The sequence below is a fragment of the Gossypium hirsutum genome, chromosome D06 (assembly GCF_007990345.1).
Source record: "Gossypium hirsutum isolate 1008001.06 chromosome D06, Gossypium_hirsutum_v2.1, whole genome shotgun sequence".
Taxonomy (NCBI): Eukaryota; Viridiplantae; Streptophyta; class Magnoliopsida; order Malvales; family Malvaceae; genus Gossypium; species Gossypium hirsutum.
The window spans coordinates 37,403,886-37,428,676 of NC_053442.1; positions in this window are offsets into that span (position 1 = coordinate 37,403,886).

The window sequence follows — 24,791 nt, forward strand, 5'->3', positions numbered from 1 at the left end:
TTGAAGCATTTTCATAAATCAATTTATTTTCGTTACAATCAAACGACTAAACGGCCTTTCACCCATCCTACGATAAATTTTATGTACGTGACTTCAAGTATATTTGTCACATAGGTTCAAACTTACCGAGCTCAACACCAAGTACAAGCATAGCACCTATTAGCCATGTACTCAAGACACTTACCTGATCCGCTGTCCGCGATCGACTCAATAGTGTCGCACACATAGTGTCCATAATGATTCACGAATGTATATTGAGTCCGCACACTCAGTGCTATATAATCAACTCGCACACTTAGTGCTACGTAATCAAATCGCACACTTAGTGCTACATAGTCGAACTCGCACACTTAGTGCCGCATGGTCAATTCGCACACTTAGTGCATCATATTCATTTCGCACACTTAGTGCAACATAGTCAAATCGCACACTTAGTGCTGTACAATTTAATCCCGCGCACTTAGCGCCAATCTCATGGTCATAAATGGTTATACCCGCACGTTTAGTGCCGAGATCAACAACTCAGTACATCTTACCTCTTTTCTTTCATTCAACAATTTCATCATCACATACGTACATGCTTAATGACTTACCTCGTGTTGGGTAAGACGGTTCCAACTCGGCTACTCGATAACCTTTTCTTTGCCTTTGCTCGATTCACCTCCTTTAACTCCTTGAGCTAAATCAATAATTTAACTAGTTTAACCATCTTGCTAAACATTCATACTTCAATTACACAAGCATATGTATGTTTGTATATTCGACAATGACAATGGTAATTTAGCAACCCTTAATTTAACTTATAATTGTTCATAACACATTTAAAGCATCCACTCCATTCCATCATTTTAAAGCACATACATTACTCAATATTATCCAAATTCACATTCGGCATTTTCACAAACACACATGCCGATTTCATTCACTCATCTCTAATGTTAATTAAGAAATGCCGAATGTCACCAACTAAATGGCATACACACACACCCACATGTATAAAAGTCATCCACACCACCTATAGCTCATTCGGCCTTCACCCATACTAGTTTTCCCATTCTTTTGTCGGTTATATATACATAGTCCTAGGGTAGTATCACGAATGGGCTTACATATATATGTATATATATATATATAGCCGAATATGCAAAGCTTAACTCAACATCACATAAGCTCCTAAGTGATGGCCGAATATGTATATCTATATATATTCATCAACTATACTATTACCTTTAATTTATCTAATCACACAATTTCATCTCATGAATACTTGACCCATTTCTCACAAAAATGAAACAACAACTAAAATGAACATCCCATTTTTACCCCATATGGCCGATTACTTCATTAGTTACCAAGCTAACAATTCAACAATTTCAACCTCATTACAACCTCTACCTATCCAATATAACATGAACACAATCCTCCACCCCTAAATTAGATTCGGCAATCACTTAACCCCTTTAACCTCAACTTTCAAGTTAAAAGCAATTAACCACTCACCATATCCTACATTACTATCCATTTTAATGACATTAACACATCTACTAAGAGTTTCAAGCTTCTTGGCCGAATTTCAACCTCAAAATCCTAAGTCTAATCTATGGGATGAGTAGAATTTGAACTAACCATCTCAAACATGCATAGATTTTCAAGAATCATTCAATACATACCTCATTCTAGCCATCTTGTAACACCCCGAACCCGAGACCGACACCGGAGTCGGACACGAGATGTTAACAAACTTTGAAAAATTTTTCCAGACACTGCCCAGTCTGAGTACTAGTCGCTTCAAAAATCATATCTTGAGTTTCACAACTCAAAAATCAGTTTTGTGATTTTTCCCTGAAACTAGACTCATGTCCCCACCTATGGATTTTTTTCTAGAATTTTTGGTCGGGCCAATTAGTACAGTTTATTAGTCAAAGTCTCCCATGTTACAGGGGTCGACTACACTGACCTTTTCCCATTACGACTGGGATATCTCTCTGCACAGAGCTTCAATACTGATGCCGTTTGTTTCTGTGGAAACTAGACTCAGAGAGGAATCCATACATATATGGTATGACCCCTAATTATCTCTGGTCAATTTATAGTGAATTTCCAAAGGCGGAACAGTGAATCCAGAAACTGTTCTGGCCCTGTTCCACAAGAACCCGAATATCTCTTTCTGTACTGTTCCTATAATTGTTTCGTTACTTCCATATGAAAGTAGATTCATCAAGGTTCGATTACATAATTTATTCACTATTTAATTCCACTCCTACGAATTCTTGTGATTTTTTCCAATCCACACCACTGCTGCTATCAGCTTCTGTTTTCAAAGTGAACCTTACCTAATTTGGGGTTTCATGGACCAACTAGGGCCTTGTCATACATAAGCCCACATATGATCATACTTAGCCATTCTAGTGGCTGATCATTTGCTCAACACTTCCATTCCAACATAGTTACATCATGAAACCATCTATACATTCATAATACGAATGGTCTAATGCCATACTCCACTTCTACAAGCCATTTTCGCATGGCTGTACACTTATACATTTCATAAAGTACTCGAAAGACAACAATGGGTAGTCCTATACATGCCATAACAAAATTCAACCAAAATAGTACCCAAAAGAGCCTTTGATAGTGTGGGCGACTTCGACTTCAAGATCCCGAGTCCGATAGCTGGAGAACCAAAAATCTATAAAACAGAGGAGCAATGTAACGAGTAAGCAATTTATGCTTAGTAAGTTTGAGCAAGGAATTCCAGCATAAACAAAGAATATCACACATTTAGCTAAATGGAATATTTCATAATACGCAATTTATCGATATTAAACTTGCTTCACAACATTAACAACCCTTATGCACATACACAATAGACTAACTTAGCCGAAGGCCGATAGCTCGTTTATCAACTGAGCGAACATTTATTTGTAAGGGCTCGATTTAATTCAACACATACGTATCATATCCCCATATTGGGATGTTTTTCGAGTATTCGCTGGAATTTTACAGCAAGCTCATTCGTTACCAATTCACGTACCTTCGGGATTTAACCGGATATAGCTCCTCGTTCAAATGCCTTCGGGACATAGCCCGGTTTTAGTAACTCACACCATGCCTTCGGGACGTAACCCGGATTTAACAACTCGCACGAATGCCTTCGGGACTTAACCCGGCTTTAATAACTCGCACGAATGCCCTCGGGACTTAACCCGGCTTTAATAACTCGCACGAATGCCCTCGGGACTTAACCCGGATTTAGTATCTCGCACAAAGGCCTTCGGATCTTAGTCCGGATATATTCGCTTAGCACAAAGCCTTCGGGACTTAGCCCGGACAGCATTCAATTAATCATGCACATCTAACAATAATTCATGGTACATTCATATCTCATTTTCGTTTACGAAACTCAAACATAAGGCACATATTGTCCTTGCACATTCGGCTCAATAGCCACACATAGAGCATGATTTAATCACATCGAAATTTAAGCTCTCTTACTCAAGAACTTACCTCGGGTGTTGTCGAACGATTCCGCTAGCTATTCAACCACTTTTTCCTTCCCTTTATCGGTTTTATTTCCCCTTTGCTCTTGAGCTTAATCAAACAAATAAATTGATTTCATCATTTTAGGCATCAAAAGATGAACACAAGGCACTTAGCCCATATTTATACATTAGACATTAAAGTCTCATACATGCAAAAATCATGCATCAACACCACATATTAGCTAATTTCTTTCCCTTGGCCGAATATGCATGTCCATTTTTGGGGTCGATTTCAACACTTAATACACACATGTACACACTAGTAAAGCATCCTCCCCCTTTTCATCAATTTAACACATGCATTGCTCATTAACATGCAAAGTTACATTCGGCCTTAGCACACATCTTGCTAGCCGATTCTTCTCCATTTAGCAACCAATGCACATATGTGCTCACACAACAAAAATGCTAAAAAGGAGGTTCAAGAATCATCAAGCCATCATCACATGCATCATTAACAAGCTTCATATTTTGCATGCAATGGCATTAACACAACCTCCACCTAGGCCGAATCTTAACTCATCCTCATGCCTCATCACCACAACATCAAACATCAACCAAGAATGATTCATCCATGGTCAAGTGCCATTTCCATCACATAGCAAGATTTAGACCATGGGTTAGGTAGAACTCAAGCTAACAACTAAAACATGCATGCCTCTCATGGAACATCATCAAACATACCTTAGCCTAGCTACATGCATGGCCGAATCTCTTCACCTTTCTTCTTCTTTCCTCCTTAAAATTTTTGGCCAAGGATGAACCAAAGGATGAGAAAATTTTTCTTTGTTTTTCTTTCTAGTTTTTGGCAAGCATGAAGATGAGAAAAGGATGAACAAAATTCCCCCTTTCTCTTGTTTAGCTCACGGCAATGGGGGGGGACAAACACCACACACACATTTTTTTTTCTTTTGTTTTCCATTTCTTTATTACCCATACTCCTTATTTTATTCTTCCACTAACAAAACATGTTTCATGACATGTTTTGCCCATCCTTCCTTGTCATGGCCGGCCACTACTCATTAGGGGGGGAATTTGACATGCAAGTCCCCCCTTTGTCCACATGCACTAGTAGGTCCTCACACATTGACCTATCACATTTTAGAATTTTCTCACATAAGTCCTATTGACTAAATTCACATGAAATCAACCAAATTGAAGCTTGAAATTTTCACACATTCATAATTACATATTCTACACAATAAGTATCACATTCAAACATTTCGGTGACTCGGTTTAGCGGTCCCGAAACCACTTCCCGACTAGGGTCAACTTTGGGCTGTCACACATCTTCCAAGCCAAAATCCAATAACCAAATCTCCCTTCCTTCTCCTCACTCACGACAATAGCCAAAGAAAAAAAAAGATGAACACTCCCTCTTCCCTCCTTATTTTATTCATCTCTCCCTTTTTAATTCCTTTCTTTAATTTATTTTAATTTACTTACCAATATTAAATAATAAACAACATAAACTTGGAGGAATGGAGTCATGCTTGGCCGGCCACTTATCAAGAATTGGGCACTTTGACATGCAAGTCCCCTTTTTCTTCCACATGCACTAATAAGTCCTCATGCATTGACCTATCACATTTTAAAATTTTCTCATATAAGTCCTATTGACTAAATTCACATGCAATCGACTAAATCGAAGCTTGAAATTTTCACACCTTCATGATTACATATTCTAGACAATAAACATCACATTCACACCTTTCGGTGACTCGGTTTAGCGGTCCCGAAACCACTTCCCGACTAGGGTCAATTTTGGGCTGTCACACAGGGAGTTTCACAATGCCTATAGAGATAGAGGATATCCATTTTAGTAAAGCTCTATGTGGCTTAGGAGCTAGCATAGACCTATTGCCTCTGTCTATATATGAAAAACTTGGCCTAGGGGACCTCAAAAATACTAAATTACATTACAGTTAGTCGATAGATCATCGGTACAACCTAAGGGAGTATTCAAGGATGTGTTGGTTAAGGTGTGTAATTTCATAATCCCTGCAGACTTTGTGATCCTCGACTTTAAGGAAGACCGTGAAATACCCATTTTGTTAGGTAAACCTTTTCTAGCTGCATCAAGGTCCACTATCGATTTAGAGAAAAATGAGTTAATCATGAAGATCAATGCTGAAACAAAAATTTTAAATATGGTCACCAACAGAGTGAGGAAAATAGGAAGAAGTTCGAAGAACATTGTAATAAAATATCTATCCTTAAACCTAACTACCTTGAATCAACGGAAGTATTTTTTTTGTAATCACTGCAGGTTGAAATAATATGTTCAAAGAAAAGGACAAGTAGAAGAAGGTAGAGTGGCACAACGAATGATGGACTAACACTGAAAGAAACAAAAAATCCCTCGTATGCATCAATGGAGTTTTCGGGTGAATCCGATAGTAAAACTTAACAATTTGGATTAAGATTTAATTTTATGTAAATTATTGTATATTTAACTAATTGTTTAGTCTAAATTCTAATTTTTATCAAAATCATGTTTTATAGGAACCATGACACTCTAGAAATTGGAATGTTGGAAAAAAATAAAGTCACACGGCAAACCCGTGTCACAAAACCAAGGCCATAATCGAAGGAATCGGGAAAACCACCTCGATGTCGCAACATGGAAAGCTTGTTTCACGACACAGAAGACAATCTACCCAAATTTACAAAATTTCAAAGTAAGTTGTGACATCGAACCTTGATGCCACGACAATGACAATCTGCCAGGGATGTCACGACATAGAACCCTCATATCGCAACATCATTGCAATTTTTTGCAAGGTTAGCCCGACCCGATTGCGCAACTCGACTAACTAAACATCCTTTTAATTTGGTTTTAACCCTAAAAACACCTCATTTAAAACCCAAAGACATATTAAGGCACCATCCAAACCTATCCTACCTTCTTAAACATATTAAGGCACTTCATATTACAAGAGGTAACAATATATCCCAATATTGAAACAATTTAATCACAATAATCTTGCAAGTTATGCAAGACTAATGTATTGTTTAATATTGTCTCTAATTTAACCCACAGCTACCTTAGAAGATTAAACATGCACCAATTAAATATTGTGTCTGTTGACACCATTTTTTTGATAAAACGGGGTCGACTTTAATTTTGAAAATGAAAACGAATATGGGAGTCGCCACCAATCTTTTGGATGAGGTGTGATCGGGTCACCTTTAAAACGGCTATTTTTTAATAAATGGTTTAGATTTATTAAAACAATGCTTTTGGTCTACGAAATTCAGAAAAAATAAGTTCAGGAGTCGGTTACATACGAGGAAGGATTAGCACCCTCGTAACACCCAAAAATTAGTACCTAGTTGATTAATTAGTGTCTTAGTGTCGAAGATTGAAAACTTTGAAGAGTTTTAAAAAATACGATCCTAAAAAAAAACTCAAATAACATGGATTGAAATTTAAGATTCTCTTGTTCCAAAGGGATATCACATCCAGCACGTTAGGACACAATACTTTAAACTATCGAACCCAAGATCACCTTATGGTTTCAAAAAAACATACAATGAAGTTTTAAGAGGATATTTGGTTATTTGGTCAAACGAGAAATCGAGACCCAGCACGTTAGGGCACGCTTTCTCGAATTCCCAAATGCAAAATATCGCCTTTAATTTTTTTTAGAAAAAATCCTCATATCGAGAAAATAACATGTCACATCCAATGTGTTAGGATACAACGTATCGAATTCTCGATACGAGAATACATGTCAAAAAATTTACTTATTTGAAATACATTCGATTATCTCGATTTTAGAAAAGACCATATTCTGTGAGTTAGAACACGATCTTTTATGAATTCCCGAGATTATTTAAAAACTTAAATTTGAAAATATTTGTATATTTTGATTTATCGAAAAAAATCAAAATCCCGTAAGTTAGGATACAACTTTTCCAAATCTCAAAATACGAAATGCTATTCATTTGAAACAAATTTTAATATATCTATTAAAATTTAACACGATGTCGTAAAAAATGCTAAAACAAACTACATTGTTGATACGCATAACAAACAATAATAAATATGATGGTGTAAAGATAATACGAGCAATAGCAACGAAAATAAGATAAATGAAAGGGCCAACCAATAACATATAAAATGATAGGTATACAAGCAAATAAAATTAAAGCATTTTTTAAGATAATAATGAAAATGTAAATAAATAAATAAAATGAATAAAATTATAAAAATGTAAAAAGATATATATGTGTATGTACATAACATTATGAAAATATGAAAAATCTTATGTACGTATACATATTGTAAGATTATTAAATATAAAAATATATGTAAGTATGTATATACATATAGGTATATGAATTAAAATATGTAAATATATAAGTATATATATGTATATAAAAATATGAAATATAATAAATATATAATAAATAAAGAATATGTTCATATATAAATTATAAGATATAATAAGAAATATATATAAGTATGTATATGTATATGAATTATAAAAAAATATGTATGTGTATATATATATTATGAAAATGTATGAATGTATATATATAACAAAATTTGAAATTTAAAAAAGTATAAATAAGTAAATAATAATAATACAAAAATAATAATATGATATAATAATATAACAATGAATAGATAAGTATAAAAAGAAAATACAAAAATAACATAGATGGACTAATTTGGGATAAAAATAAAATTAAAAGGTCGAAACTGTAATAAAATAAGTACGGAGGGACTAAAATGGAAAAGTGTAAAAAGGCAGAGGGCCGAATGGGCAAATAAACCAGACCCTGGTCACGCGTCAGCTTTTCAGCGTGTTGGTGGGTCAGGGACCTGATCGAAAACTACACAAAATTCTGGGCCAAATTTTAAAAAGATTAAAAATGCGCAAGAGGGATTAAATTAAAAGAAACATAAATGCAGAAGGACCAAGGTTGTAAATAACCCATTTGAAGAAATGCACGGATTCCCCTAGAGCGGGTCGGGTCGTATGCAGGTCTTAAGGCAAAACGACGCCGTTTTGCCACTGGTGACCTTGGCTCAAAATGACGCCGTTTAATGTTTCTATTTAAACCAATTTGTTTTTAAACACTTCATTTTTCTGTGTTTTCTTTTAAAATTTTTTTAAAAACCTGCAATTTTCTCTCAAACCCCCCACTATATCCGGCCTAGGGTTTCTCTAAGCCACCGTCGCGCCGCCCCCGAGACCAGTGGTTGGCGTTGTGCAAAGCCGACGTCTTTGGCCCCGTTTCCAACATTTTAAAGGTCGAACCCCTTTTATCTCGAAAAATGGAAGGAAAAGGGTTTCATTTTTTCCTTTTTTAAGTTCAGTCCCGGCGACGGAGAAGAGACCCCCCCGACAACGGCGAAACCGCGAGGCGACTAGGTGAACCTCTGCTTTCCCCTTTATTCTCGTATTTCCCCTTTAAAAAAATAAACAGAATAAAAATAAAAGAAAAGAAATCCTTTGACCGAAATCAGTAATAACTTTGCTGCCGTTTTTATTTCTACTGTTCGTAAAATCAGGAAGGAAGAGAACTACAAGCATCTGATTTTGCCTTTTTAGCCAAAATACAAAGCTATTTTTCCTCTATTTTGTCGTTTGCAATTTGTTTCTTGTTGGTGTCTTCTTCTTTTGCGTGTTGCAGGTGGTGTCAGAGAAACGTCAGACGCGTGGAGAGGCGGTGGCGTGCGGCGATGGGCATGCGAGGAGGCCATGCGCAGGCCTAAGGGCGGCAGCTAGGAGCGGCGGCAGCATGTGGCTCCTAGGGTTTCTTTGCTGAAAAATTTTAGTTTGTGGGCTTGAGTTTGGGCTTAGGGTTAATAATTGGGCTTGGGTTGTTGTTTGGATTTGTAACTGGGTTTGGGCTTTCGAGTTTTGGGCCCCAGGAAAAGTGGCTATTACAGTGTCTATTAATTACAATTTCAATCTATTTAAATAATTAATTCAATTTTTACCTTACAATCAAAATGCAAGAATAACATAAACATGATTTTATTTAATTGATCAATTCACTGAGACCTAATAATAACACAAACACATTTTTAAAAATCTAAGCTAATAGAATGTAATCAATCTAACATGAGAGGAATTTAAATCATTTTAATTAATTGAAGAACAAAAATAAAAATGTTTATGTTCATGATCAAAGTAAAACTAAAAACAAAGATTAAGAGAAGGGAACTAGAAAAAACAAATCTCGATGGTTTTTCAAAGCCAGACTAGTGGTCTCCGCTCTTCTCTGCTCATTCTGTTGATCCAAGGCCTTCATAAATACTTTATTGTGGTGCTTCAAGAGGCATGGAAGCTTTTTTTAAGAGGGGAAATCAACAAGGGAAGAAAGGAATTAAAAGGCAACAAAAAGGGAGAAAGAGAGAAAATGTGTGTGTGTGAGATGTGTGAAGTGGGGGATGATAAATGAGGAAGTGAGGGTGGCTATTTATACTTGATATTAGCAGCTCAAGTTGACTACGAATAGCAGCCAATCCCTCGTCCTATGGCTGGCCATGGAAGTGGAAGGAGTGGTTGAGTTTGAATTTGTTACTTTTAGCTTGTGACTAAAAATGGAATGCGTGAAAAGGGGAGGGGTTTGAATGGCATCTAGGAAAAGTTCAAGGGCTAATTTGCAAGTGTTAAAATCAGCCAAAATAAGCTAATTCAGTCATCAATATAGGATGATTTGTGCTGCTCTTTTGGGCTTGTCCATCCTCCCTCTTTACTTGTTCAATTCAGGCCCTTTCCTTTACTTCAAGCTGCCTGTTTTTCCTGATAAAAATTAAATTGAATCAATTGATTTGAGAAAGTCCAAAAATTAAATTAAATTCATCCATTACTGTTAATTCATCATCTTGCTCTCTAAGGTGCCTTATAAATTATTTCTTCCAAGGTGACTACTGAGTTGAATTTTCACCTTTGTGCAAAACTGCCAAAAATATCTTAGTTTATACAAAATTATTATAGAAATAATTGTGGTAACCTTGATAGGGTGTTGGGATTGATCCCTAATTGTATCACCTCTGATATGAATGGTGCTTTGGATAGTGACATGACTGATAAGGAGCATGTTAAAGCTTTTAATCAAATGGATCATCGCAAGGCCCTAGGTATTGATGGGCTCTCGGGCCTCTTCTATAAGGAAAATTAGGGGTTGGTTGGTAAGGATGTGCTCAAGCTTTGTCATGAGGTTTTGGATGAGCGAAAAGATATCAAGGATATAAATGAAACCGTTATTTTTCTCATTACCAAAATTGATGAGCTCAAAGATATGACTCACTTCTGTCCTATCAACCTGTGTAGGGTTATCTCCAAGATGATTTATAAGGTCTTAGGTAATGGATTAAAGAATGTTCTTTCGATCTGCATCAGCCAGAACCAAAGTGCTTTTGTGCTAGGGTGTATGATTCATGATAATTTCCACATCACTCACAAGCTTTTGTATTACCTCCAGAGTTCTAAAAATGGGTTCAATAAAGGGTTTGTGATTAAGCTTGACAGGAGTAAAGCTTATGACCATGTTGAATGGGACTTTTTAGATAAAGTGATGACTCGTTTAGGGTTTTCTACTTCATGGGTTACTTTGGTATGTGTCCAATCAGTGAGATTGTTAAGTGCAATACATCCCTCACGAATGTGATTATTCCCAAGAGAGGGCTTCATTAGAGAGATCCGTTATCGCTCTATCTTTTCTTGTTTTGTATGGAAGCGCTCTCTAGGTTGCTTTTGGGGGCCCAGACGGATGGGAATATTTGGGGGATTAGGGCCAGTTAGTATGGGCCTAGGATTAATCATCTTTTCTTTGTGGATGATGCTTTCCTTTTTTTTCATAATAAAATGGAGGAGGATGAGATCGTTAAGGATATCCTTTACTATTTTGAGATGATTTTTGGGAAAAAGATTAATCCTTCCAAGTCCGTTGTCTACTTTAGTCCTAATACTTCGAGAGATCAAAGGAAGTTTTGAGTGGTATCTTGGGTATGCGAGTTCTCGAGTCCATGCATAACTATTTGGGCTTGCATTTGGTCATTGGCAAGAATAAGACGAGGGCGTTTCAGCACATTATTGATTTGTTTTCTCTAAGGATAAAAGTCTGGTCTAAAAGTCTTTTATCAAATGGTGGTAAGGATATTTTCATTAAATCTATTTTGAAATCTTTACCTACTTATGCGCTTTCAGTTTTTCTTATTCCCTGGGGTACCCTTTATGTGATGATCTCAAGGATGATGAGCTTTTGTTGGCCAAAAAAGAACAAAGATCGTGGTTGGGTGATAATGTCATGGGACTCTCTTTGTACACCTAAGGCATGAGTGGTCTTGGTTTCAGGGACTTAAAGCTCTCCAATATTGTGCTTCTTGGGAGACAAGTGTGGTGGCTCATCAACAATAAGGGTACCTTATATTAACATGTTTTGTGCTTCAAGTATTTTTCGGATAGGGATGTGCTTCACTTGAAGGTTGTTGATAAGCCTTCTTTCTCTTGGATGAGTATTGTGCATGCGGTTAAAGCTTTTGAGACCGAGTTTGGATGGCAAATTGGTGATGGTATGATAGCTAGGTACGGGTTTGATAGATTGGGCTTCGAGGGTCTTGATGGTAACTCGTTGAGGACTTCTTTCAGTGGCATTCAGGATGGTCGGGTGAGGGATTTATGGAGGTCTAACTCATGTGAGTGGGGTGGAGATCGAGTGAAGGATCTTTATAGTGAGGGAATGAGTGCCCATATATGTGCCTTGCCAATTGTTTAGCATGGTCCCCCAGATAAGATTTTTGGTTTCACAATAAATCTTACTACTAATCTTCAAAATTCAGGTACTCTTGGCTTATCCTTAAGAAGATGGGTTTTGGTGCATCGTTTGCTTTGCAGAACTATTTGGAAACTCTATGTACATCCTAAAATCCATATCTTTGCTTGGAAGGTTGGTCACAAACTACTTCTGACTAATGTTAAAATGGCCTCAATTTTTTAGAGTTTCGATCAGGTTTGCCATAGATGGGGATGGGGATGAGACTATTATCCATGATTTTCGGGACTGTCCTAAAGCCCGTGCGGTTCTTTCTTCTGATGGGCTGCATGGTTGTTTACTTGATTCCTCTTTTGAGAGTTGTATTGATTGGTTTAAGGATGCTACTCACTTGTTGGACCTTAAGGCATTTGAGAATCTCATTACGGTCTCATAGAATATTTGGAATAGCTGCAACAATGCTTTGTTTCATAGGAAGGAAGAGGATGCTCGGTTGATTTGGGAGCGGGCAAGAACTTTGGTGGATGATTTTAGGAATTTTAATTCGTCACATGTTACGATGAACCCTAAACCTCCTATGTCCCATATATGGGTTAAGCGCTTGATTGATGTCATTAAGATAAACGTTGATGCGACACAGTTGTTGGCATCGAGATTATTGCGCGAGATAGTGATGGTTTTGTCTTAGATGGTCATGTAGGTTACCTGGATTATAAAATGGATGTTCAGTGGGCTGAGGCAGAAGCCTTGAGAGAAGGTATTGTTTGGGCGCGTAACAATAATGTTGCAAGGGCCATTTTCAAGACCAAAAATACAGGGTTGGTTAATCGGTTTAAATTTCGTAGGGAGGATATCTCAATTTTTTGGATTTCGGTTGAAGAATATTTTCAAGTTGTTGGATTCTTCCATCGAGTTTAAGATAAAGCATGGAGTATCCGAGTGATATACATAGGAACTTTGGAGTTTAAGATAAAGCATGGAGTATCCGAGTGATATCCATAGGAACTTTGGAGCTTAAGATAAAGCATAGAGTATCTGAGGATTCTTCTATCGAGTTTCAGATAAAGCATGGAGGAGAATGCTCACTCGAGTAATAGGGTGGCCGATGGCCTTTGTAAACTTGCTATTGACAAACGTTGTACCTTTTCTTTTAACATGGAGTATCAGAGCGATATCCATAAGCTTGTATACGCTGATGTTTGTTAATGTTGAGGGAAGTGACTTTCGGACCCATTTTGTTAAAAAATATTATAAAAATATTTAAAATTTAAAATTTTTCATAAATTAAGCTCAAATTAATTATTTTACAATAAAAGTATAAAATTCAACAGAAATTACTTAGAAACTATATGAATTGGTGCTCAAAATGTGCTAAAAACTCTATATATTTTAGAGTTTCCACACCCCGAAATGTAATTCATTGCTCGTCCCGAGCAATGCACAAATTGCAAAAGAAATTTAAGAAAGTCGCCTTTGAAAATTTTCTTCAAAAATCATTTCCCACAATTATGAGTAATTATGATCAAGAACAAGAATTTTGGAATTATGTAACTCAAGTATGCATATTGTTCGAATTATTCTCAATTATTATCATGATAGCAAGAATAGACTAAAATATTTCTTAATAAAAATATGCTAAATTCTTACCAATTAACTTTTATTTCCTTATTTAAGACTAACTGCAATCCATAAGTTTAATTATGCCTTCATAAGTTGAGTTTAGCAATTTCTCTTCACTAATATAGTCAGCACAGAAATTTGAATCAATAGGTCTTTTAAATAGGTTGTAACGTGGCTAGGTTAGGGGTATGTAAAAAATAGATTATTTTAAGCTAAAAAACCCTAGACTCAGCTTGCATCAGACCTTCAGAATAAATAACTCCAAATTCACCAACTAATTTTGCATTTGAGTTCATGCTTTTTGTACATCTATTTTTTTTAGTACATATACTCTTTTTTTTAACACACTCGAGCATATTTGTTGCATGTACTCCAAATTTTCTTTTAGCATTTGATACTTTTTCTCAACTCCACCAAACTTATTTTCAGAGAATATTATAGATACACTAGTCTAGTGTTTGGGATAATTTAGAGATAATTATGAGAGAATGGATGACTTATTATTGTAAGGTACAAATAAAATCAGGCCATATAGTCTTAAAGTTGGGTTTCAATGGATAAATATTCATTAAGGTTGGCTTGAAAGGCTCAAACGTTCCAAACAAAAATTTGCCTAAATCATTTTCAAAATTCCATGCCTTTTAGGATTTTGCCTCAAGAAATTACTAAGTCAATTCTAGAAACTTAAACTTTCATGCATGCTTAGCTTTCCTAAGGAATTAAAAATTTTATGATTTGATTTACATACTTTATTAAGAGTAACATTTATGTCATAATTTAGCTAACATAGTAATTATTTAGATAATAGAACTTTATTTATACTAAAGTTTAGCATAATTAACAAAAATTCACATTTTTTAGCAAAATATAACTTAATCATAATTATAAGAAAATTGTATTCTGAAAAAAAATTCAATTTTTGGTCCCCCTACTTAAGATGAACAATGTCCCTATTGTTAAAAACAATAAAGAGAACTAAATATAGAAGTGAATAGATACTATTGTTAGAGTATGCCCAAAAGATCAATCATGAGATGGTTGCAATAACATACTAGATTTATCATGTTTATATAAGGCGTTACCATTATTATTTCAGTTTCTTTTCTATGTGTATAAATAAACTGTTTTATAATAATGTCCTGAGAATAATATGATTATTCTTAAAAGGTTCTTAGTCAAGTATTATTGTTGGCTAGGACAACAATAATGCATTAAGACTAACATGTAGTTGATTGATGATAAAGAGTTGTCATTGATATGGACTGTCAAAATCAATGCATGAATATGTATGTTAGAGAACAACATATTGGACTGACCCGTTACGAGTATGTTTCTTGGATTATTATGTAATTGTCACAACATTACTCATAGTGATTAATATGTATATGATCCTGAGACTTGAAATCATCATTATCCCAACATTGTGAGTTGTATATTTTGATACAGTCAAACGTACACCGTAACTGGTTGTTTTATAAAGGCTGATGTTGGATATACCACGATCTATGTAGAGGGATATGGTTGATTGATATAGGAAAAATCCCTCCTACATAATGAGAGTAATATCTTAGGCCACTTGATTCAGTGAAACTAGAAATGCATGGCTATGCTCAAATAAACTGATATGAGATGTCATACTTATTTGTATATCATAGTCTACTCAAGATATCAAGGAACATGGGATGGACTATGCAAGTGTGACTATTCCATGACTTGTGTCCAACCCAGAGATAAAGGATTTAAGCATTAATGCGTGAAAGGTTAATCGCAAAAAAGTTATGTCGAATCATGATTTCTTGTAACTTAGATAGCAATGATGCATTGCTAGATGCCACTCATTGTTTGTAACATTAGAATCATTCTAGTATTACTGTTAACATTACAAGAACCTACAGGGTTACACCCTATGGTTGAAATGAACGGAATAAAACATAGTTGGTATTGTCTTTGGTTGTCACATGAATTAAATTAATTGTAGAATTAATTTAATTGGGTAATCAAATATCGAACGTATTATATGTACAAGATTGTTGTACACATAATGAGAACATAATTCTATTGATATATGAATTTAGTTCGTATATAAATTTAAATAAATATGGTTTACCAAAATCATTATTATAATTAATGTAATTATAATTTTCGGTTTAAAACATTGTTATATTTATTTACTTTCAATTATGATTATTATGTTTGAATAAATATTTAATGAATTATGATTCATTATACATATATACCAATTATAAAAGGGTTAAAAAAGTGTGTTTTAAAAATCCCCTAAAAAAATTAAAAAATCTTGTTTTTCTTTGCTTAAAAAAAGGTCTAAAGCTGTCAAGCAAAGTCTTTTCAAAAATAGTTTTGGGGATTTCTTCTGTTAATTGTCAACTGCGTAGATTACGTAGAGGCTGGAGTCATCACAGGTTACGGCTTGGTTAGATAGTAGATCAAAATACTCGTTGTCAAAGCATCACTGTCTATGTAACACCCCGAACCCGAAACCGACATCGGAGTCGAACACGAGGTGTTAACTGGCTTTAACCTCTTACAAAATTTATTTTCCAGACACTGCCCAATCTGTGTACTAGTCGTTTTAAAAATCATATCTTGAGTTTCGTAACTCGAAAATCAGTTTCGTAATTTTTCCCAGAAACTAGACTCATGTGCCCATCTATGTATTTTTTTCTAGAATTTTTGGTTGGGCCAATTAGTACAGTTTATTAGTCAAAGTCCCCCAAGTTGCAGGGGTCGACTACACTGACCTTTGCCCATTACGACTTGGATATCTCTCTGCACGGGGCTTCAATACTGTTGCCGTTTGTTTCTATGAAAACTAGACTCAGAGAGGAATCTGTACATATATGGTACGACCCCTAATTATCTCTGGTTAATTTATAATGAATTTCCAAAGTCGGAGCAGGGAATCCAGAAACCGTTCTGGCCCTGTCCCACTAAAATCTGATTATCTCTTAATATACTGCCCATATGATCTTTTCGTTACTTCCTCATGAAAGCAGACTCATCGAGCTTTGATTACATAATTTATTCATCAATTAATTCCACTCCTACTATTTTTAGTGATTTTTCAATCTCATGACACTGCTGCTGCCAGCATCTGTTACGAAAGTAACTAGGTCCATATCATGCCTACCCTTGATCCAATTCAATCGAACATTCGTGCCATTTTCGCATGGCTTAAAGTTTACATGCCATAATTCAAACACAACGTACTAGCTTATACATGCCAAAATGATCTTCTAAACACACTAAGAAGAAAGTACCAAAACTTGCTATCCGGTGTGATGACTTCGATGACGGCCAATAAAATGTAACACCCCGAACCCGAAACCGACATCGGAGTCGAACACGAGGTGTTAACTGGCTTTAACCTCTTACAAAATTTATTTTCCAGACACTGCCCAATCTGTGTACTAGTCGTTTTAAAAATCATATCTTGAGTTTCGTAACTCGAAAATCAGTTTCGTAATTTTTCCCAGAAACTAGACTCATGTGCTCATCTATGTATTTTTTCTAGAATTTTTGGTTGGGCCAATTAGTACAGTTTATTAGTCAAAGTCCCCCAAGTTGCAGGGGTCGACTACACTGACCTTTGCCCATTACGACTTGGATATCTCTCTGCACGGGGCTTCAATACTGTTTCCGTTTGTTTCTATGAAAACTAGACTCAGAGAGGAATCTGTACATATATGGTACGACCCCTAATTATCTCTGGTTAATTTATAATGAATTTCCAAAGTCGGAGCAGGGAATCCAGAAACCGTTCTGGCCCTGTCCCACTAAAATCTGATTATCTCTTAATATACTGCCCATATGATCTTTTCGTTACTTCCTCATGAAAGCAGACTCATCGAGCTTTGATTACATAATTTATTCATCAATTAATTCCACTCCTACTATTTTTAGTGATTTTTCAATCTCATGACACTGTTGCTGCCAGCATCTGTTACGAAAGTAACTAGGTCCATATCATGCCTACCCTTGATCCAATTCAATCGAACATTCGTGCCATTTTCGCATGGCTTAAAGTTTACATGCCATAATTCAAACACAACGTACTAGCTTATACATGCCAAAATGATCTTCTAAACACACTAAGAAGAAAGTACCAAAACTTGCTATCCGGTGTGATGACTTCGATGACGGCCAATAAAATGTAACACCCCGAACCCGAAACCGACATCGGAGTCGAACACGAGGTGTTAACTGGCTTTAACCTCTTACAAAATTTATTTTCCAGACACTGCCCAATCTGTGTACTAGTCGTTTTAAAAATATTATCTTGAGTTTCGTAACTCGAAAATCAGTTTCGTAATTTTTCCCAGAAACTAGACTCATGTGCTCATCTATGTATTTTTTTCTAGAATTTTTGGTTGGGCCAATTAGTACAGTTTATTAGTCAAAGTCCCCCAAGTTGCAGGGGTCGACTACACTGACCTTTGCCCATTACGACTTGGATATCTCTCTGCACGGGGCTTCAATACTGTTGCCGTTTGTTTCTATGAAAACTAGACTCAGAGAGGAATCTGTACATATATGGTACGACCCCTAATTATCTCTGGTTAATTTATAATGAATTTCCAAAGTCGGAGCTGGGAATCCAGAAACCGTTCTGGCCCTGTCCCACTAAAATCTGATTATCTCTTAATATACTGCCCATATGATCTTTTCGTTACTTCCTCATGAAAGCAGACTCATCGAGCTTTGATTACATAATTTATTCATCAATTAATTCCACTCCTACTATTTTTAGTGATTTTTCAATCTCATGACACTGCTGCTGCCAGCATCTGTTACGAAAGTAACTAGGTCCATATCATGCCTACCCTTGATCCAATTCAATCGAACATTCGTGCCATTTTCGCATGGCTTAAAGTTTACATGCCATAATTCAAACACAACGTACTAGCTTATACATGCCAAAATGATCTTCTAAACACACTAAGAAGAAAGTACCAAAACTTGCTATCCGGTGTGATGACTTCGATGACGGCCAATAAAATGTAACACCCCGAACCCGAAACCGACATCGGAGTCGAACACGAGGTGTTAACTGGCTTTAACCTCTTACAAAATTTATTTTCCAGACACTGCCCAATCTGTGTACTAGTCGTTTTAAAAATCATATCTTGAGTTTCGTAACTCGAAAATCAGTTTCGTAATTTTTCCCAGAAACTAGACTCATGTGCCCATCTATGTATATTTTTCTAGAATTTTTGGTTGGGCCAATTAGTACAGTTTATTAGTCAAAGTCCCCCAAGTTGCAGGGGTCGACTACACTGACCTTTGCCCATTACGACTTGGATATCTCTCTGCACGGGGCTTCAATACTGTTGCCGTTTGTTTCTTTGAAAACTAGACTCAGAGAGGAATCTGTACATATATGGTACGACCCCTAATTATCTATGGTTAATTTATAATGAATTTCCAAAGTCGGAGCAGGGAATCCAGAAACCGTTCTGGCTCTGTCCCACTAAAATCTGATTATCTCTTAATATACTGCCCATATGATCTTTTCGTTACTTCCTCATGAAAGCAGACTCATCGAGCTTTGATTACATAATTTATTCATCAATTAATTCCACTCCTACTATTTTTAGTGATTTTTCAATCTCATGACACTGCTGCTGCCAGCATCTGTTACGAAAGTAACTAGGTCCATATCATGCCTACCCTTGATCCAATTCAATCGAACATTCGTGCCATTTTCGCATGGCTTAAAGTTTACATGCCATAATTCAAACACAACGTACTAGCTTATACATGCCAAAATGATCTTCTAAACACACTAAGAAGAAAGTACCAAAACTTGCTATCCGGTGTGATGACTTCGATGACGGCCAATAAAATGTAGCACCCCGAACCCGAAACCGACATCGGAGTCGAACACGAGGTGTTAACTGGCTTTAACCTCTTACAAAATTTATTTTCCAGACACTGCCCAATCTGTGTACTAGTCGTTTTAAAAATCATATCTTGAGTTTCGTAACTCGAAAATCAGTTTCGTAATTTTTCCCAGAAACTAGACTCATGTGCCCATCTATGTATATTTTTCTAGAATTTTTGGTTGGGCCAATTAGTACAGTTTATTAGTCAAAGTCCCCCAAGTTGCAGGGGTCGACTACACTGACCTTTGCCCATTACGACTTGGATATCTCTCTGCACGGGGCTTCAATACTGTTGCCGTTTGTTTCTATGAAAACTAGACTCAGAGAGGAATCTGTACATATATGGTACGACCCCTAATTATCTCTGGTTAATTTATAATGAATTTCCAAATTCGGAGCAGGGAATCCAGAAGCCGTTCTGGCCCTGTCCCACTAAAATCTGATTATCTCTTAATATACTGCCCATATGATCTTTTCGTTACTTCCTCATGAAAGCAGACTCATCGAGCTTTGATTACATAATTTATTCATCAATTAATTCCACTCCTACTATTTTTAGTGATTTTTCAATCTCATGACACTGCTGCTGCCAGCATCTGTTACGAAAGTAACTAGGTCCATATCATGCCTACCCTTGATCCAATTCAATCGAACATTCGTGCCATTTTCGCATGGCTTAAAGTTTACATGCCATAATTCAAACACAACGTACTAGCTTATACATGCCAAAATGATCTTCTAAACACACTAAGAAGAAAGTACCAAAACTTGCTATCCGGTGTGATGACTTCGATGACGGCCCGACCCCGCAAAAATAGATGAGTCCAATCAACCTATAATGGGTGACAAGGAAACATCGAGTGAGTTTATAACTCAGTAAGTCATAAGCAATGCACTACCATCTATCGACAACATTATCACAAGAGGAAACAAAATAGAACGAGACAATTTACTCCATCCATACCGAACCATACCATAGTTCCTCCAACCTCTCAATTCAATTTCATATCAATTCATGCATTCACATTCTATATACTCATCAATAGGACATTGAAGCAATTTCATAAATCAATTTATTTTCGTTACAATCAAACGACTATACGGCCTTTCACCCATCCTACGATAAATTTTATGTACGTGACTTCAAGTATATATGTCACATAGGTTCGAACTTACCGAGCTCAACACCAAGTATAAGCATAGCACCTATTAACCACGTGCTCAAGACACTTACCCGACCCGCTGTCCGCGATCGACTCAATAGTGTCGCACACATAGTGTCCATAATGATTCACGAATGTATATTGAGCCCGCACACTCAGTGCTATACAATCAACTCGCACACTTAGTGCCACGTAATCAAATCGCACACTTAGTGCTACATAGTTAGACTCGCACACTTAGTGCCGCATGGTCATTTCGCACACTTAGTGCATCATATTCATTTCACACACTTAGTGCAACATAGTCGAATCGCACACTTAGTGCTGTACAATTTAATCCCGCGCACTTAGCGCCAATCTCATGGTCATAAATGGTTATCCCGCACGTTTAGTGCCGAGATCAACAACTCAGTACATCTTATCTCTTTTCATTCATTCAACAATTTCATCATCACATACGTACATGCATATATATATGTATATTTATTCATTCCAATCAGCATCAATACATACACATTATGACCATTTGAAATAATACCCACTACATGCTTAATGACTTACCTTATGTTGGGTAAAATAATTCCGAGTCGGCTACTCGATGACCTTCGATTTCCCCTTGTTGGACGCCTCTCCTTTAGGTTCTTGAGCTTAAATAATACAAATAAGAGTATTCAATATTTAACCCAATAACATGAATTTATTTATCACATTCGGCAATCACACATCATTAAATTTTCAAACCAAGACGTCATTATATGACCACATATACACATATCCATATACTTAAGCTCAAGAATTATAATGTAATATCATGTACCCACTTTAAGTATATTGCCGAATATACTTAATCATACATGCACCTAACCAAAACAATTTCCTAAAATCTTCATATCATTTATACACTAGGCCGATTGCTCTCACCAAGTTCACCTATATTCTTCAACAATTCCTTCATTGATCAAGCACATATTCGGCTAAGAAATGGCAATTTTTAGCAACCTTCGATTTAGTACTTAACTTTTACCACATATCAAATAACTCACTTCCTTACTCATGTGACCACGTATATTCGGTCATGCATACACACATAAAATCAATTTGAAGACTCTATCAATCCAACATACATTCGGCACCTTCATCCACCATTCTACCAAGCATGTAATATTCAAACACAACCAAACTCACATTCGGCCCTAGCTCATAACAAGGTAGCCGATTCTTCTTCTTCTTTTTTTTTTTTATAGTTCAAACACTCCTCTATCATCATTCACCTAACTTTAACATGAAACAACAAAACTCACCATTTCTCATCCAAATAACATGAACAACAACCATTCCTTGAACACTTTCTCATGACCGATTGCTCATGTTATCAACAAGATTCAAGGTTTGAACATGGGCTATTTAAAACATGCATGCATCTCTAAGACAACATTAAACATACCTTGGTCTAAAGGACCACCTTGGCCGAATCTTGTTTCCCCTTCTTCCTCTAGTTAGAACAATTGCAAAAGAAAGAAAATATGAACACTCCTTCTTCCCTCCTTATTAAGCATTCAAACTCCCTCATTTTTCATGCCACAACATCAAACACTCTCCCTAGGCAAGCAATGGCCGAATCCCTCCCAAGTTCCTTTCTCCCCTTCTTTTTCTTGGTTTTTCGGCTAGGTGATGGCAAGTATGACACCCATTTTTTTTTGTTCCCTTTTCTATTATTAATCCCATCATTTGTTCACCAAAGAAACATTTTAAATTAGAATGAGTGGAGCATTATCACTCCTTGGCCGGCCACCATAAATTTTATGGGCAAATTGACATGCAAAACCATGCTTCCTCAACCTATTATTAATTGATCCTTATAATTCATCTATCATCTTTCCTAACTTCGTCAACTAGGTCCTTTTTGAATGAATTCACAATCCTAATGCTAATATTAAGCATTTAATTTCTCATGCATTCACTGTCACACAACAATTTATGCAATTAAAACACGAAAATAAATTTTTGGCTCGGTAATGTGGTCTCGAAACCACATTCCGACCAGGGTCTAATTTGGGTTGTCACAACTCTCCCCCACATAAGAAATTTTCGTCCCCGAAAATCTTACCGGTAAATAGGTTTGGGTATTGTTCTTTCATCGAGCTCTCGGGTTCCCAGGTTGCTTCCTCGATCCCGTGTTTAAGCCACAACACCTTAACCAACGGAACCCTTTTATTTCGCAACTCTTTCACTTCACGAGTTAGGATACGAATCGGTTCTTCTTCATAGCTCATATCAGCCTGAATTTCAACCTCCGACGGACTAATTATGTGCGAAGGATCAGATCTATAGCGCCGAAGCATCGAAACATGAAAGACGTCGTGAATCTTTTCAAGTTCAGGAGGCAAAATCAATCTATATGCAACCGGCCCACTCGTTCGGAAATTTCGTACGGCCCAATGAATCTCGGGCTCAACTTGCCTTTACGGCCAAACCTGAGTACCTTTTTCCAAGGCGAAACTTTGAGGAACACTTTATCTCCCACCTGATATTCAATGTCCTTCCGTTTCAGATCCGCATACGATTTTTGACGATCTGTGGCTACCTTCAGACTTTCACGGATTACCTTTACTTTCTGTTCGGCATCTTTAATCAAATCAACTCCGAAAATTTTACTTTCACCGAGCTCGGTCCAAAACAATGGTGTACGGCATTTACGACCGTACAAAGCCTCGTAAGGTGCCATCTTAATACTTGATTGAAAACTATTGTTGTAAGCGAATTCAATCAAAGGTACATACCGTTCCCATGAGCCACTAAACTCAAGGATGCAGCATCTCAGCATATCCTCGAGTATCTGAATTATCCGCTCGGATTGACCATCGGTTTGGGGATGAAAAGCGGTGCTAAAATGCAGCTGGGTACCCAAAGCTTCTTGCAATTTCTTCCAAAATCGCGAGGTGAATCTCGGATCTCTATCCGACACGATAGAAATAGGTACTCCATGTAATCTCACAATCTGAGAAACATACAATTCAGCTAGTTTATCCAATGAAAAATCCGTACGCACGGGGATAAAGTGAGCCGACTTAGTCAACCTATCAACAACAACCCAAATCGCATCCTTCTTACTTGCGGACAATGGCAGTCCGGACACAAAGTCCATTGTGACTCGGTCCCATTTCCACTCGGGTATCATGATCGGCTGAAGTAACCCTGAAGGCACTTGATGTTCCGCTTTCACTTGTTGACATATTAAACATCTCGAAACAAGTCGGAGATGTCTCGCTTCATACCATGCCACCAAAACCGACTTTTCAAGTCGTTGTACATTTTCGTGCTCCTCGAGTGAATTGACATTCGGCTACAATGGGCTTCGTTCAGAATCATCGGAATGAGTTCCGAATTCCTTGGAACGCACAAACGACTTCTAAACCTCAAACAACCATCATCATCAATCTGAAACTCCGATTCCTTGTTCGGAACACACTCAGCTCGTTTTGCAACCAATTCATCATCGACTTTCTGAGCTTCACGAATTTGATGAGTCAATAATGGTTTGGCTTTTAATTCAGCTACTAACACATTGTCAGGTAGAACAAACAAGTGTACATTCATCGCTCGCAAAGCAAACAGTGATTTCCGGCTTAAGGCGTCCGCAACCACATTAGCCTTTCCCGGATGGTAATCAATGACAAGCTCGTAATCTTTCAACAACTCAAGCCAACGTCTTTGTCGCAGATTCAAGTCTCGTTGAGTCATCAAATATTTGAGACTTTTGTGATCCGAAAACACATGGCACTTCTCACCAAACAAATAATGTCGCCATATTTTCAATGCAAACA